Source organism: Tursiops truncatus, chromosome 1, assembly GCF_011762595.2.
Source record: "Tursiops truncatus isolate mTurTru1 chromosome 1, mTurTru1.mat.Y, whole genome shotgun sequence".
NCBI classification, from domain to species: Eukaryota; Metazoa; Chordata; class Mammalia; order Artiodactyla; family Delphinidae; genus Tursiops; species Tursiops truncatus.
In genome coordinates, this window is record NC_047034.1 from 57,032,557 (window position 1) to 57,049,533 (window position 16,977).

The 16,977-nt window shown below is 36.1% G+C and overlaps 1 protein-coding gene across 12 annotated transcripts in view; it reads right to left on the bottom strand.

Annotated features, from left to right (window-relative positions):
* The window catches only part of DNM3 (dynamin 3), a 570,492-nt gene that overhangs the window by 122,866 nt on the left and 430,649 nt on the right, over positions 1-16,977 (bottom strand). The window lies entirely within an intron of this gene.

Consider the following 16,977-nt stretch of genomic DNA (forward strand, 5'->3'; position numbering starts at 1 on the left):
TTCACAGAACTTACAGTCAAATGGGGAAGACAGAAAACAAAAAAGAGTAAACATATCAAAAAGTAATGTGTTATGAACAAAATAGAGCAGGAGAAGGGGACATAATGATAGAAGTGCCTTTTTAGAGAGGGTAGTCAGAAATGAGGTGATGTCATTTGAAAAGAATCAAGAATTGAAGAGGGGGATGTGACTCATGAGAATTTCTGGGGGAAGAACATTCCAGAACAACGCAAAGGCCCTCAGACAGCATGAAGCTCAACATACTCAAGAAACAGTAAGGAGGACAACAGCAATGCAAATGCACCAAGGTCATGAGTTTGCTAGTGGTTTTGTGCTGATTTAGAAATTATTCAAGTGCAAATACTCACATGCTATACCGTGACTAGGCAGAGAAATAAAAGACCCTGCACTGGGTATTATACTATTCTATTACCCAAAGTTAATCAATTAAACATTTTTTTTAAGCTTGTGTATTTCAAATGAATAAGGTTTTACTATCAACATCAGTCTATTAAAAGGAATTTAAAATGTCCCACATTAGTTTTCAATCCAGCATAAAATTATTATTCTCAAGCTTTCTCAAAAATGAATTGCACCCTCCAAAGGTGATGAAGCATCAATCCTTTTCTCAACATGCACACTCATTCATTTCCTATACTGAAAGGAGAAAAATGATACACAGTCTGGCAGGATTATGTTTATAAAACCAGATTGCTAGTTAAAATAAGCAAAACAAATTTCAGCAACAAGAAAACTGGCCTGCCTCCCCAGGTGAAGCATGGGGAGACTGACCTCATAGCCCAGAAAAACCACAGTGATAATACAAACTACCAGAGAAAGAACATTCTAACCTCCAAATTAAATCAAGCACTCCGAGCTGCTGGGGTTCTTCTCTAGTCAGCATGTGCTGGGGTTCACTATGGAAACACAGCAGAATATGAAATGCAGTGAAGCCAATGGTGCAATGTGACACAGGCTGAGTTTGTATACTTATGCAATAACTCACATGCTGATGCTCCTGATTTGTAACTGAAGGCAGGATAAAGCAGGGATGTTTATGAAGAAAAGGGCTAATGAATCACAGAAACTTGCCTTCTCCTCCACAGCATGTCAAAGAATGAGTAGTGAACGTTTCCCCGAAGTCAACTGTATGTGCTGCTTATTATGAAACAGTAATGGTAATATGCATTCCTGCAAAGTGGCCATAAATTATAAATTGTGATAAAAATTTAGGAAATATTGACCCTGGGCAAGGAAAAGAGCCATTTATGCATCTAAGGAAAATAGACCGTAGAATATTTTTATAAGCACTTTGCCATTTTAAGTCTACTGTACTTTGAACAGAGTAAAAGAAAAACATAACTCTGGGTCAAATCTAGGAGCACCACAAGAGTATTCCATATGTGAGAGAGAAAGTAGGAAACATATCAGAAAAGGCAAAGAGGTCTCCCTTGCCATCAATTTCTGAGCTCAGAGATGCTTTTCCTCAGGAACAGGCTAATTTTTGATGCAGCCATAATTTTATATAAATTGCTTGAGATGTATCTGCACCACCTTTTGGGGCTAATGTAATCTATTAAGGTCTATGATTGACAGGACTGTAGTGCAGCCTATATTTTTATCCAAAGATCTATCCAAGTTCCAGTAGTTTAAAATTTCATGGGGGAAAATCATAGTAACATAATCTAATGACGTCAACACTTTAAAAACATTTCTCAGTTTTACAGAATAAAGCACCCTAATCCTCTTGCTAAGATATGCAAGGTAATTCTCCTAATCTCATCGATTATTTTAATTTTCATTCACAGGATCTTATCTTTTTATATTATACCTTTTCTTGCAATTGACTGAAAAGTTTTTAATGTAATGTTTTAGGTTATAAAACAAGATGGTTTTGTATAAAAGCAGGACATTTTCAATTCTTGATGATATCCACCTGACCATATCAACATGTTGCTAGATACTTTCAGGGCTAGTCTACAGAGATTCCTAGGTCCTTTTCACTCAATGCACTTAACCAGATTCCAAGAGTCTTAGGCAGAGTTTGGATCATTTTCCTCTAATACGTGACACCTCATGTTTTCTCACATTGCAATTAGTCTGCCATTTTCTTACTCACTACTAAAGCCCTGTGAGGTTTTCTAAAGATTGTTTTCTCACTGCCCAAGGGAGATGGATCTACAGAATTTGAGTTTTTCGCAATGTATTTCAGATTATTTACACAGATGTTAAGACTAGGTTGTGCATTGGAAACGTAGGAAATTAGGATGCTGGGAAATCTCAATTATTATACTATGCCATTGACAGAAATACCCATCTCGTCCCAATACTCTATGAAAATCATGAATGCAGAGAACAAGGACCATTTTTGTTTCTTCTAGCCCCTACCACAGATCCCAGCACATTATAAGTGTTCAATAAAGTGCTGATAAGTTGGCTAATTTCCACCCTCAACCTACTTTCTTGAAGAGTTTCCTAGCCACATTAAAAAAAAACCCAATAAACCCTCAATTTCATAAACTTTATAGTAAAACTTTGCTAATGATTATTTGAAAACTTAAATGTGTAGTTATTCATTGATTATTCTTTTTTAAAAATTTAATTTTTAAATTTTTTATACAATTTTTAAAGGTTACACTCCATTTACAGTTATTACAAAATACTGGGTATACTCCCCACTTTGTACATCCATTGATTATTCTTTATTGCCATATATTTAACTTCCCAAAGAGCTCATAGAATAGTTAGGCATGCTTTCTTCTCAAAGAAACTATCTTGCTTTTTGTCTAACTTTTAGTTCTCACACCATTTATTATAATTTATACCAGTCTACCTAATATGAAAGTGAGAATCCCCATTTCTGATTCTGGAAATACTCTGATCCTCCAATTCATAAGAAGAATCCCAGGGGCAGGTTGAAGGCATCAGTTATAAATATCACTTTCGAGACTGGAAAATTATAATTAGCATGAACTCTTACTCATAAAGGACAATTAGGGAATGGGCCATTATACTAAGTAATTTAATTTATATATAAATTAGAATATGTGTGTGTGTAATTTCTGTTACAAGATTTAAAAGAAGTACAGCACAATTTACACAAAAATCTTGCCAAGCATAGTTTAAACTTTAATGCTTAATAATGTACTTCAGACTCCATCCTATTTAGGGAATACTAACAAAATAAGTAATCATAAAAAAACTATAGGAAAATAATTGTGCATAAAACAGGTTTATGTAGTTAAGGTGGCATGTACCATAGAGGTCATCTAAGCCAAATTCCCCCATAAACAAGGCAGGACTCTCCTCTATGACATCATCAACATGTAGGCTTGACCATTTATCCTTTTTTTTTTTCCCCCAGACCATGTCGGTTTACTGCTAGCTATTTTTCTAGCATAATTATTAATAGTGCCCCCTTTTACTCCCAAAAGTGAGGATACATTATGATCACCCTACCAATATGTTTTTAATCTAGCTTCTGCTCAAAGTGCTCTGGCAATGGGGGAGGCTTGCTAATTCACAACTTGCTCATTCTATTTTTAAAAGGCTATAATAAAAATATAAAATATATATGTAACATATAAAAATATTAAAAACACTAGACATCTCTTTCTAATGATGAGCTTATATCTTTTTTCAGAGTCACTTTTACCCATTACTATTTTGACCGTCTTGGAAAGGCAATACAGAACGTGAAACCTTCAACTCTATAACACAACTTTCATGCTTTTCTTAAACATAAAAGGTTAACCATAAAATGCCAGGTTAAACATAAAATGATTCAATAAGGAAATACCCTTTGGGAAGAAGTCTGTTGGGAAACGAAAATTATCTTATAACAATATATGATTTTTAAGGAACTATATTATAGGTGTTCTCATGGAGCCAGGAAATCTAAAGGACAAACAGCAGCTGACCGTTTCCCTTCTCAGGCCTCTGGCTCGAATGCACTATCTGGATTTCCAAGGGCTGGAAATCTATATTTTTCTCAGAGTTTTACACCAGTCAAGTCATGTGGAAGAAAAAATAAACAGCTCTGTGGAGAGGGGCAAAAGAAGTCAGCAGGACAAAGTATTAATAGTTTAAAAAGAACAGGAAAGTTGAAGTATCAATAAGTGCATCTTTCTCAGGTTGCTTTCTCCTCATTAACAATTCAGGTATAAGAAGCAGCCACATGAGAACAAATTAGTGGTTACCAGCAGGGAGAGGGGAGGGGGAAGGGGCAATATAGAGGTAGGGAATTAAGAGTAAAAACTACTATGTAAAAAAAAAAAAAAAAAAAAAAAAAACTACTATGTATAAAATAAGCTACAAGGATATATTGTACAACACTGGGAATATAACCAATATTTTAGAATAACTAAAATGGAGTACAATCTTTAAAAATTGTGTATCACTGTATTGTACACCGGTAACTTATGTAATATTGTACATCAACTGTACTTCAATAAAAAATTTTTTTAAATAGAGATGAGTTAATTTGACCTAGCCAGTAATTTAACACCATTTTCTGTTTTATAGGAAAAGCCAAAATCAGTATCTGGACCATGGGCACTAATCCGAGATGTAAATGACATACACTTTGAATGATTCTACCTGGTGAGCACACATTACTGTAACTAGCTCCACTGTGTGTCTAGCAACAGCTATACAAATTACAGGCCATAACTGTCTAGAAATAATTAATCTCTACTAGGGAGTGTGTTTGGCAAATTCAACCCCCTATTTGTGATGGTCAACAGCAGAGCAGTACTTGAGGTCTGAGAACTGCTTGTTACTGGTCTACAATACATTTAAAGTACAGAACCTGAGAAAAAGCAGCTGGAAGTTTTTGTAGTTGTCAGACACTGCATGACATCCAAGCCATGATCAGTGGATGAGTCTTATTGAGTAGAGTTCAGACCAGTTTGGGTGTTATTAAACTCATGAGGGGAGTCACATGCAGTTTAAGTTGAATACTGGCTGTGCAGTGGGACTATGTATTGTTCTGAAGAGACTGAAAAAAACCTTTTATTTAAAAGTTCTTTACCACAGAAAGCTTGAAAAGCTGTGCTTTAGGAGAAAATTCTCTACTTTAAATTTCTGACTGTTTTGATTTAAGATGAAGGATATTGACCAAATAATCCTTTACATATACAACATTTAGTAAAAACCCACCTAACAGTAGCTCAATATTTCCTGTTTTTCATCACTTCTCAAACCTATCACAGTGGAAGGGAAGGAAAAAGGATATATTTGATATCTTTCCCCAGATTACCAGAGGAGTTCTCTCATTTGAGACTGAGGCCCTGGATCTTTTCACTTTTGGACAGAATTAGAGATCAGCGGAAATGTCTATGTTCTTGGTGATAGGGCTACTCTCTTTAGTCACATCTGCATTTCCACATATGCTTCTCGGAAATCAACACATTTCCAACATCTTCACCTCCTTTTCAACCCAAAGCTATTTGATGATTTCTCTCGTTGTCACCCATCTTCCTCAGTATCATCACTGGTAAAAGATCAATGACAGATAAGGGGAGTAAACAAATGTTCTGGAAATTCTATAACTGTTTTGGATTTTATCTTAGGAGATGAGTGGGAGGAGACTGAATGGCATGGCTTTGATTGCTAAAATAAACCTCTCTATCAACTTGGCTTGAAATGAGTTTGACTTTCCATACGTGTTCTGTTTTCACACTGTTTTAATACAGTGTGTAGGGGACATGTAAAAATCTAAGCTGGTAATCAGTGGATTCTTGGTTCTTCAAAACTCTTAGTTTTGAAGCAACTAATAGAGATATTTATGCAACAAGTACCTCCATCACAGCATGAAATAAACCTTAAATTGATGTCATACCACTAAATCATTATATCATGTATTGCCTAACTGCCACAGTTCTCAGAGTATTACCTGGGGACTTCTGGGGTCCCCAAGACAATTTCAGGGGTTTTTCAAGGTCAAAACAATTTTATAATAATATTAATTTTTTTCACTTTCATTTGCTATGAATGTATAGAGGAGTTTGCTAGAAGCTGTGATGACATGTGATGATGTCATCACTCTGGCAGTTAATGGAAGATGAGCTGGTGCACTCTCATGTTACCTAGAATTTTCAGAGGAAGTATGTGCTTTTCCAGAGATTAACTCATGTGTTCTCAGTGTTTCTATTGTGCTCTTAACAGCTACTTTTTATTTATACCTGCTATAATCTTTGTGACTTCATTATAATCCAGTAAATTGTTTTTTTGAAATCCTAAAGTTTCCTTCATGCCTATGTGGAGACACACAAACCTATATGTATACATTTTTGTCTTGTATAAATACAAAATAAAAATAGAATTAAAGCTATTCCTTTTCCTTGGCTTTATTAATGTTTATAATTTATCTTATTGTCTTATGCAATTAAACACTTTTGAAGAGCACTATAATGCCAGTTAAGTTACAGCATCATTTTAAGGCTAATTATTGGACATTTAAAAAAAAGAAATCACATATTTTAAACAGAGATATGATATATTCTTTGAAGTCCAAATATTGTTTGTTAGAGTTTTTCAAAGTAGCAGTGAAAAAGCCCTTGAAGCATCTTACGAGATAAGTCACTGTACTGCAACAGCTAGAGAAGTGCACACTGTAGCTGAGAGGCTAATAAATAAAAAATTTGCACTTGATATTGGTGAATACCTGCTGGATAAAAAGTGAGTACAAAGAAATTACTGTCGGGCTTCCCTGGTGGCACAGTGGTTGAGAGTCCGCCTGCCGAAGCAGGGGACACGGGTTCGTGCCCCGGTCCGGGAAGATCCCACATGCTGTGGAGCAGCTGGGCCCATGAGCCATGGCTGCTGAGCCTGCGCTCCGCAGCGCGAGAGGCCACAACAGTGAGAGGCCCGCGAACCGCAAAAAAAAAAAAAAAAAAAAAAAAAGAAATTACTGTCATTTTCCAATGATAGAGTAACTTGTCCAATTAAAGATTTGGTTGCTAACGTGGAGCATGAATTAAAAATCTCATCCGCAGAATTATACTTTTGCCTTAAAATGGACAAATCTAAAGAATGACTACACTTGTTTTTGTTATATTCGTCCGGTATTAGTACCAACTAATCCTTAAAGACCTTCATTTTAATAGAAATACTTATTAATTAATAAGTGTTGCTGGTAGTCAAAGTACAAATTTTTCTGAATCTCATGATTTATCTGCAATAAATGTGTCAACATTTGTACTGATGGTGCAAGAGCAAGATTGGGTGACTTAGCACCAGTCAAGACAATGTCATGAAGCTGCACTGAGAGTCATTGCCAAGAACTTACAGTTCAAAAAAAGACCCAGTTTCACTTAAGGATATTCTGCTGAAGTAGTAAAAACATTAATTTTTTAAAATCTAGACCCTGAGCATACATCTTTCCAATATTTTATGTCAAAAACGGGAGGTCTGCATAAGCACTTCTGCTGCATACTGAAGTGATCTTCTCAAGCAAAGGGTGCAATTAAACTGTAAGCTGAAGTACCTAGTTTTTTCATGGGATGCCATTTTTACTTGAAAGTCCAACAGTCAATCCATGGTTAACAAACTTGAGTTTTGGCAGAAATTTTCTCAACATGAACAAAATGAGCCTATCACTTAGAGAAAGACAACTGACAGCATTTATAACCAATGATAAAATTGAGCCTCCAATTTTGGAAACCTTGTATCTCCCACCATGGGCTTGACAGCTCCCCCGTTTCTGATGATATTGGTGGTGATATTAATGAATATAATTAAAATACTGTATAATGAAATGCAAAACATTGAGAAGATCTGTATGAATAAATGAACCAATATTTTCCAAATGACAAAATGTGTGATGTTACAGAATCACTCATAAGTAAAAGATCCATTTAAAGTGCACGGTAGACCAGTGGATTAATGTAACAGAATATAAAAAGTTCATTGACATGATTTCAGATTCCACACTGCAACTAACTTTTTGGAAACTATCACTTGTTGCGTTTTGCTGAGGTATCAAAGAAGAAAATCCACAGAATGTGAAAAAGCTGTGTGAAAAATATTCTTCCCTTTCTAACTACAGATCTGTGTGAGACAAGAGTTTCTTCATATACTTCAACCAAAACAACATATTCCAACAGATTGAAAGCAGAAGCAGATATGAGAAGCCAGCCACCTTCTATTAAGCTACACATTAAAGAAATTTATAAAATTGTAAAAAAAAAAAAAATGCCACTCTTCTCACTGATATTAAAAAAAATATTTTCCATAAAAACATACTATTTATGTTAATATGAAATTGATTCATTACTATTATTTTTAATTGATATAATAAGTTAATTTTTTCTAATGTTTCATTTTTAATTTCTAACAATGGATATAATTGGCAGTGTGCTAATAAATATGTATGGATTTAACAAACACACGGATAGAAAAAGCAGATTCTGTGTTTGAATACTCAAAACTACTCTCTGTGATTGCATTTTTTGAGACAGTTCCTTTAAATGAACAGTATTTTCCTCAGGTTCTAAGAAATAAACATAGGCAGTTTAAAAATTAGGAAAAGAAAAGAAAAGGAAAAAACTTGCTCCAGTAGGCTTTGCAAATATTTTCTTTATGAAACCATGCATCTACTCAGAATTAGTTGCAGAGTGTGACTAACATTTCCTACCAAGGCTTGTGCCATGTCAGTTTCCTTTACTAAGCCTATGTGTGTTAATTAAAATTAATTACACATGCCAGTAAATAGTTTCCCTCTGAATGCAGCAAATTGAAGCAGAATAATATAATTTATATGCAAGGTATATAATTAAAACCTTCACAATATTTTCTCTCAGTAGGTATAGTCACTAAGGACATTCTTTATGGGTAAGTTGGTTTCACAGTAAATCAACTGAGGAAAAATAAAAATATATTAAACATGAAATGTTAGGTTACAAAAAGATTTCTGATTTATAAATTGATATATAAAAAACAGTCTTATAATTAATATTCTTAAGTGCATGAGTTGAGGGAGCTCAGTGATCTCTAGAGAGCTTTATATATATGTGTGTTACTTTTATTTAAAGGATTTTTTTCCCCTTCAAACTCAAGAACTAGGCAAGGTGTTACTGCTTTAGTAACTGCTTTAATAATCAGGATAGTATATGGTAACACTGGTAATAATGGAAAACACTGTGTCTGCCAGTGAGAACCATGGATACATTGTTCAGTGTAACAGGATTTCAACAGCAACAGATTTGAATAATAACCGTTTTGGACTTTTTCTGTTTATTCTTCTATTTGATGTAAGTTTCTTTTTCAACAGGTTGATTGTTATACAATATTCTACAGGCCATCGCTAAAAACCTGACTATTGCAATAGTAAAACATGCCCATAGTTTTCTTTATTTTTGTTCTTGGGAGGCCTCTAAGACTGCCAAAGAAATTTAAGTGTTTAGAAGTTTCCTTCAGGCTAGACCCAGCTAGGGAAATTTTCACACCCCTGCTTATTCATTTCTTAAGAGCTCTCCCCGCAGGTTGCTGACTGAAATACCTGCATACTTGGCTATCCCCCTGCTGGCTTTATTGGGGGTGCCCAGCCATCACAAGCCGCAACACACAACTCACTTTATTTCCACCCTTATCATACCCTTATCATAAGGTAAACTCACTCATCCTTTAAAAATAAAAGCCTGAGACAAGCTAGTTAATATCTTGAATCCAGTTCCTTAGCATGACTAACTAGTTTTCAAAAGGGAATATTAATTTTTTAATAAAAACTAGCAATACAATCTTATTTATAAACAATCACATATTTAAAGATATCGGGTCATGGGTACCAGTCTCTCATAATGATGATATGTTACTTTCACTTGCAACTTAACCACTACAGCATCTCTTTTAAAGACTGTATCTTTGAACCAAGCATATATTTTTCCGTAGTATGTTTGCAACTAACATTAATGAACACAGTTGGGGCCGTTTTACGGTCCCCAAATGGAGGAGCACGTCCGTCCCAAGCCACAGTGTTTGTCTGCAGGGGGTGGTAGGGGGAGGGGGCTGACCATCAGCAAATAGTTGTTCCGGGAAGTAAGTGGGGAGCAGACAATGTGTTTGTTCTGAAATCTTAGAAGAAAAGTAAACTTGCTGTGAAGGACATAATTTCTTTTTGTTCTTGAACTTTACACAGCCATGCTGCGCTCATTCATCAGATAGCCCTTGGACGGAAACCTCCTGAACATGAATGCCTCAAAAACTGACCAAAATCCCTGCTGGCGCTCCCATTGGCTTAAGATAAACTCCAGTTGAAATTCTAGTGAAGAAAGGAACTGAATCTAAGTGGCTGAGTCTATCCTATCAATCCCTTTGTTTGAAATACGCAAGGGCTCCCAGAGAGCACAATGCCTAATTCCCCTAAAAAAGTGGATACGGACTACACACAGGTGTTTTAAGCATGAAGAATTTCTCCAAAGCCTTTTAATGACATTTGAAAAAGCTGAAAATCACTAACTTGCTATTTTTTCCTTCAGAAAAGGCAGAAACAGTCATCCAAGTAGGGCATCAGACTCCTATTTCATTTCAGAGTTTAATTTGAAAACCAGTAAGAGAAGAATTTAAATTGATTGCTTCAAGCCACAGATATTTCATACCCAAGCAATCATGTTGACTTTCATGAGAATTTATCTTAGCTGTGAAATCAATTGTCACAGGCTTAGTTCACAAAAATATTACCAAATTATATTTGATGTCTGTCTTGGTGTGGTTGGTGAGTCAAATAAATCAAATGGGCAGACAATTTTGGTTCTCCAATCCATCTCCCTCCAGGCTCCCCTTTGAAAATACTTTTACCCCTCCTCTTTGATGTACCTAGGATTTCCTAATGATGCTATTTCACAACCAAAGAGACACTCTTAAAGGGAAAAGATGCAGTAGCAAGAATTGAGAAACCACTGTAACATGCAAGATCAGAACCATATGACAACAAATATCTTTGCAGTGAGAGTCTCGAACAAAGAAGATAGTGGACACAAAAACAGAGTTCTCTGATTCAAAGATCTGGATTTAACAGCTTTCAAAATATAAAGTGTCCTTTTATTGACTTGCTAAACATGTACTCCTATCCAACTCCTTGACAGGGAAAGCACAGGGTTTATCTTTATAGATTTGTAGAGGAAAGTAAACATTACTGTCATATTGTGAACTTATAATCAATAACTCTGCAAAAGTCCTCAAATCTCTGTCTGACTCCATGAACTTAATAGTTCTAGCAGAAACAAGAAGGACCAAAAACTAATAAGGACCTACTGTATAGCACAGGGAACTCTACTCAATACTCTGTAATGGCCTATATGGGAAAAGAATCTAAAATAGAGTGCATGTATGTATATGTATAACTGATTCACTTTGCTTTACACCTGAAACTAACACAACACTGTAAATCAACTATATTCCAATAAAAGTTTAAAAAAAACCCCAAAACCAGCCTCTGCCACATGTAAAGTAATCTAGCAGTGGAGATAAACACTGATGATATGAATTACATTTTTAATTAATTAATTAATTTACCATTGTGTTAAAACTAGAAAGAAGTACAAGGTATTAAAATGTTGACTTAACACATTCTGTTACTTAAACACATTGTTTAAGTGTTTCTCACAGGGATACCACTGACACCTGATTAATACCAATTTACTTATGCGTTCCTCAGGACAATGCATCAGACTCCGGTTGATCTCATACCTAGCAGAAATTTTTTATACCAAGAATAAAGTATGGGGAAAACCACATCTTTATACCAGACCTTATAGAAGTTACAGAATGGGTACAATGAAATGGATAAGTCAATTGAGAGTGATAAAAAGTTTTTACTCTCAACCTGATTTTCTTCCTCCACCAGGTACTCATAGTTAGAGGGTATTACAAAGACCCCCTCTGTGGAAAGATAACCCACCTACACTCCATGAGAAAGTGAAGGATGACACATACTTCATTACTCAGCTTGGACTGAAACACTGGTTACTACCTGAATCTTCATCTGATGAAGAAAAATCTTCTTGAACCAGAATATTCAGAAGATAAACAATCCTCAGTATTCTATGAAGCAAGAAGAAATGTCTTAAACATTCTGTTGACAACAGTGGAGGATAAAATGAAATAAAATAACTTCTCCAGGTGTCTTGTTTATGTTCCAAACACAAGCTTAATTGCATTGTATTCTCTACACAATATTTCATTTCCTAGTACCAAACACTATATGTTTTTACTCTACTGGATTTTCAATAAATATGAGCCTCTGCCATCCATATTTATGGAAGAGTAATTGCTTCCCTTTTAATATAGATTTGACCACCACACCCAAGTTAGACATAACCTTTTAGGCAAGGCACTTCATACTCCCTCTTGCCCAGCATATTTGTTTAATTAAGCACTTTTCCAAACAACTTAAACTCCAAGCATGTCTGAATATAGAAATATAGCCATAAAGGTATATAAATGGAAAACCTGACTCCAATTCCTTTCCAGCTAACAATTGGAAAAATACACCACTCAACAATGAGAATAAAGAGCCATTCTTTTCAGAATGCCTGAAGAGCCCACACTCACTATAGTGCAGCATTATTTGACATTTATTGAGTGTCAACAATGTGCTGGGGCAAAGGAAACCATAAACAAGACCAAAAGACAACCCTCAGAATGGGAGAAAATACTTGCAAATGAAGCCACTGACAAAGGATTAATCTCCAAGATTTACAAGCAGCTCATGCAGCTCAATAACAAAAAAACAAACAACCCAATCCAAAAATGGGCAGAAGACCTAAATAGACATTTCTCCAAAGAAGATATACAGATTGCCAACAAACACATGGAAGAATGCTCAACATCATTAATCATTAGAGAAATGCAAATCAAAACTACAATGAGATATCATCTCACACCAGTCAGAATGGCCATCATCAAAAAATCTAGAAACAATAAATGCTGGAGAGGGTGTGGAGAAAAGGGAATCCTCTTGCACTGTTGGTGGGAATGTAAATTGATGCAGCCACTATGGAGAACAGTATGGAGGTTCCTTAAAAAACTAAAAATAGAATTACCATATGACCCAGCAATCCCACTACTGGGCATATACCCTGAGAAAACCATAATTCAAAAAGAGTCATGGGGCTTCCCTGGTGGCGCAGTGGTTGAGAGTCCGCCTGCCAATGCAGGGGACACGGGTTCGTGCCCCGGTCCGGGAGGATCCCACATGCCGTGGAGCTGCTGGGCCTGTGAGCCGTGGCCGCTGAGCCTGCGCGTCTGGATATTTACAATAGTCAGGACATGGAAGCAACCTAAGTGTCCATTGTCAGATAAATGGATAAAGGAGACGTGGCACATATATACAATGGAATATTACTTAGCCATGAAAAGAAATGAAATTGAGATATTTGTAGTGAGGTGGATGGACCTAGAGTTTGTCATACAGAGTGAAGTAAGTCAGAAAGAGAAAAACAAATACTGTATGCTAACACATATATATGGAATCTAAGAAAAAAAAAACAAACAAAAAAGGTCATGAAGAACCTAGGGGTAAGACGGGAATAAAGACACGGACCTACTAAAGAATGGACTTGAGGATGTGGGGAGGGGGAAGGGTAAGCTGTGACAAAGTGAGAGAGTGACATGGACATATATACACTACCAAATGTGAAATAGATAGCTAGTGGGAAGCAGCCGCATAGCACAGGGAGATCAGCTCGGTGCTTTGTGACCACCTAGAGGGGTGGGATAGGGAGGGTGGGAGGGAGGGAGACGCAAGAGGGAAGAGATATGGGAACATATGTATATGTATAACTGATTCACTTTGTTATAAAGCAGAAACTAACACACCATTGTGGGGCAATTATACTCCAATAAAGATGTTAAAATACACACACACACACACACACACACACACACACACACACACATACAAAAACAATGTGCTGGGGATTGAGCGGAGTAGTGAAACATCCTAAAATCACTTTCTGTGGGAAAAAGGGGGGAGCAGTGAATTGGAACACTTGGTAATACTGATAAACCATATCCTGAATTGAAGCTACAAAGCAGTGTCAAAGAAAGGATGCCTTAATTTAAAAGAAAACAGAGCTGGACAACTCCAAGGGGTGCTCTGAAAATACCATGTGGCTGCTCTACAAACCCCCTGGACAGGCACAGATCTCTGCTGGCTACCAGAGCTGACATACCTGGGACCAAATGGGCCTTAGCATGACCTTAAAAGCCAATGTGTGCCTGGGGAGAGCAAAGAACAGCACAGTGAGCCATTATCTAGAGGTGTTTCTACCAGAGAAAACATGGCGTTTCTAACAAAATCAAATGGAACAAAAACCCGGGGGAACATTCCAATTTTCAGTTTAGACCTTGCCACAAAGAAGTTAAGGAATCTTTTAACTTAGATTTTGTAAATGATATGGTGATGCAATGAATGTGAGATCTAAATATTGTAACTTATCAGTCTCCCCAGGTATCTAAGATGCCCTCTTTGAAAGGCTCAGAGGAGGGCTGAGGGTGCATATTCTTACCTGGAGTTTTTGTAGGCTAAATCAGTCTAGGTGTGAAATTTACTCTCTTCAAGCGCTGAAGCTACTGCAACTAGTAACAATTCCTTCCATTTACAAAAATCTTAGTGCTAAAACTCTGTTTAGAAGGGCTCAAAAATCTGGTCACCAGACTCATGAAGATCATATTAATTCACCAGGACACTGAAGGCTTTTTAAAGAAGGATGTTAAATGTATCAATTCCCACACACCTGATGATTGGGAATTACAGAATAACTGTTTTAAACTTTATGGTGGAAAGTTGAAATAGCAACTGAATGAACTCTTAGGAATAATGCTGTGATACAAGTAGCAGTGGCTAATACATTTTTTCAAGAACTGTAGCAAGGGTACTGGTCGGTTCCATGTCAGGCTTTGCAAATGAGACACAAAAGTGTTCCATGGAAATCTGTAAGACCTAACAGCAAATTGAAATACCTTCACAAGAAAGTAAAAATGTTTTCACTGTTGCTCTTTTAGGAACAATTCCAATTAAATTATTAGGTGGAATTTCCTTTCCATAGTTAATATCAAAACTACAGTATCAGAAAGAGCTCTGGATAAAGGAGACATTAGACCTGGGTTCCAGTTCTGGCTCGGTCATAACTACTTTTTTTGACATGAGGAAAGCATTGAACAGTTATAGCTCTCAACTCCTTAATCTGTGAAGTGAGGAGGGCAGACAAGATTATCTCTAAGGTCTCAGAGAACCCTAAAAAGCCATGATATTTTACATTTACATTAGTGCCAACCCTGACGTTCACACAGAAACTCTAAGTCCTAGGCCAGTGCACCTTACATGGGTCAGCTGAATGGCTAAATAAGTTGATCTAAAACACTGCAGCAGAACACAGGGATGAGGAACACAAAGCAACAGAGCATTTACAAAATCTCTTCTAAATTAATCAAGGATAAATTCACCTAAAGGAAAGGAAAGAGAACACTTCTTTTAAGATCTTGTCTCAGAAGAAAGAAAAAATATAGAAACATAACCTCAGAATCAATGTAAGTGGTGAAAAGAATATCATTCACGTACAGTTAAAAGAATTATGCTAAGTATATGTGATTTTGATAGAGGCATGATTTTCCCTTTACATGAAATATTAAATACATAAACTTACATGGGTAAGTACAGTTCATTAAACCCTATGGAAGACAAAGGAATGTTTTTATTTTTTTTTAACTAGGGCCATCTTGCCTTTGAAACTAACTTCTCATCCAGAAAAGGCCGGCAAAAGATTAAGCAACATTTTCCACCCATTTGCTTTGACTAATACTATTCCCTCTTTGGGATATTCCTTTCTATTTCCTCTGCATCAATCTATGCCAAATCCAATGAGAGTCATCTTCTACGATGCTAAGTATTGCTTGTGGCTAGATCCTATGCTCTCTGCTCCTCCAGCACTTAAGTACTGGAATGGAATACACTATCATATAGTTTAAATGTTACCTTTTACACTATAACCCATTTGTTTCATGTATAATATCCTCTCAACTAGACTACCTTTTCTTCCTTTTTAATCTCTTCATTGATTTATTACATTTTATATCTTAAGATCGGGAAAACAAATGTTATATACAGTCGCTGATTACAAAAGTCATGCAGAACAAGAGCACAACAAGATCACACCTTATATTTCATTTAGAGTACCGATACTGATATGCAGGGCTAGTAATGCTGAAATGTCTAATAAACATTTTGGAATGAATAACAGAATAAATATTTATTTATTGAGAAAATGAATGAGAGAATAGGAGAATGACAGTTGTTTTTCCCTACTTGGTTTATAAAACATTCATGCTTGAAAACACAGAAAACTCCCAGGTTGACTTTTATCACTTTTATCACAATCCTCCCTCTTAGGGGAAGTCAGGAACATAGTTTTTTGTTTCAATAATCTAACGGTAATAAAAGACATTTTCATTTCAACGAAATTGGCAGAATGGAAAATTTTAGAATTCGTTCCTACAAGACAGCTAGAAGTGCTGAAAAACAAGCCAAGAAGAACTACATCTTTTATCTCTTTTGCCACTGGGTCAGTTTTAGTGACGAAAAGGCTTGAATTTCAGTGGTCACAAAAGAATAGGAAACACAATCTTGGGATTTATGTGAGAACTAGGACTCTTCAAAGGCCTCATCCTCAGAAAAAGAATAGATTGCAAAAAAGAATTCTGTCCACTAGAAAAGAAAGATGACAGGCAAGTTTGTTCTGGCCTAGTCACATATGAAGAAGGTACGAGAAACTAGAAGATAGAACTAAAAAAATGTCCCAAAACAAGTCACAAAGAGATAAATACAAGATTGAGAGTTAAACACATGAAGACCAGGAGTAAATGTTTTAGTATGTGTATGTCTAATAGGAATTCTAGAAGGAGAAACAAGAAAGAACAGAGAAGAGACAAAAGAGATAATGGAGAGAGATCAAGATGGTGGAGAAGAGGGATGTGGAG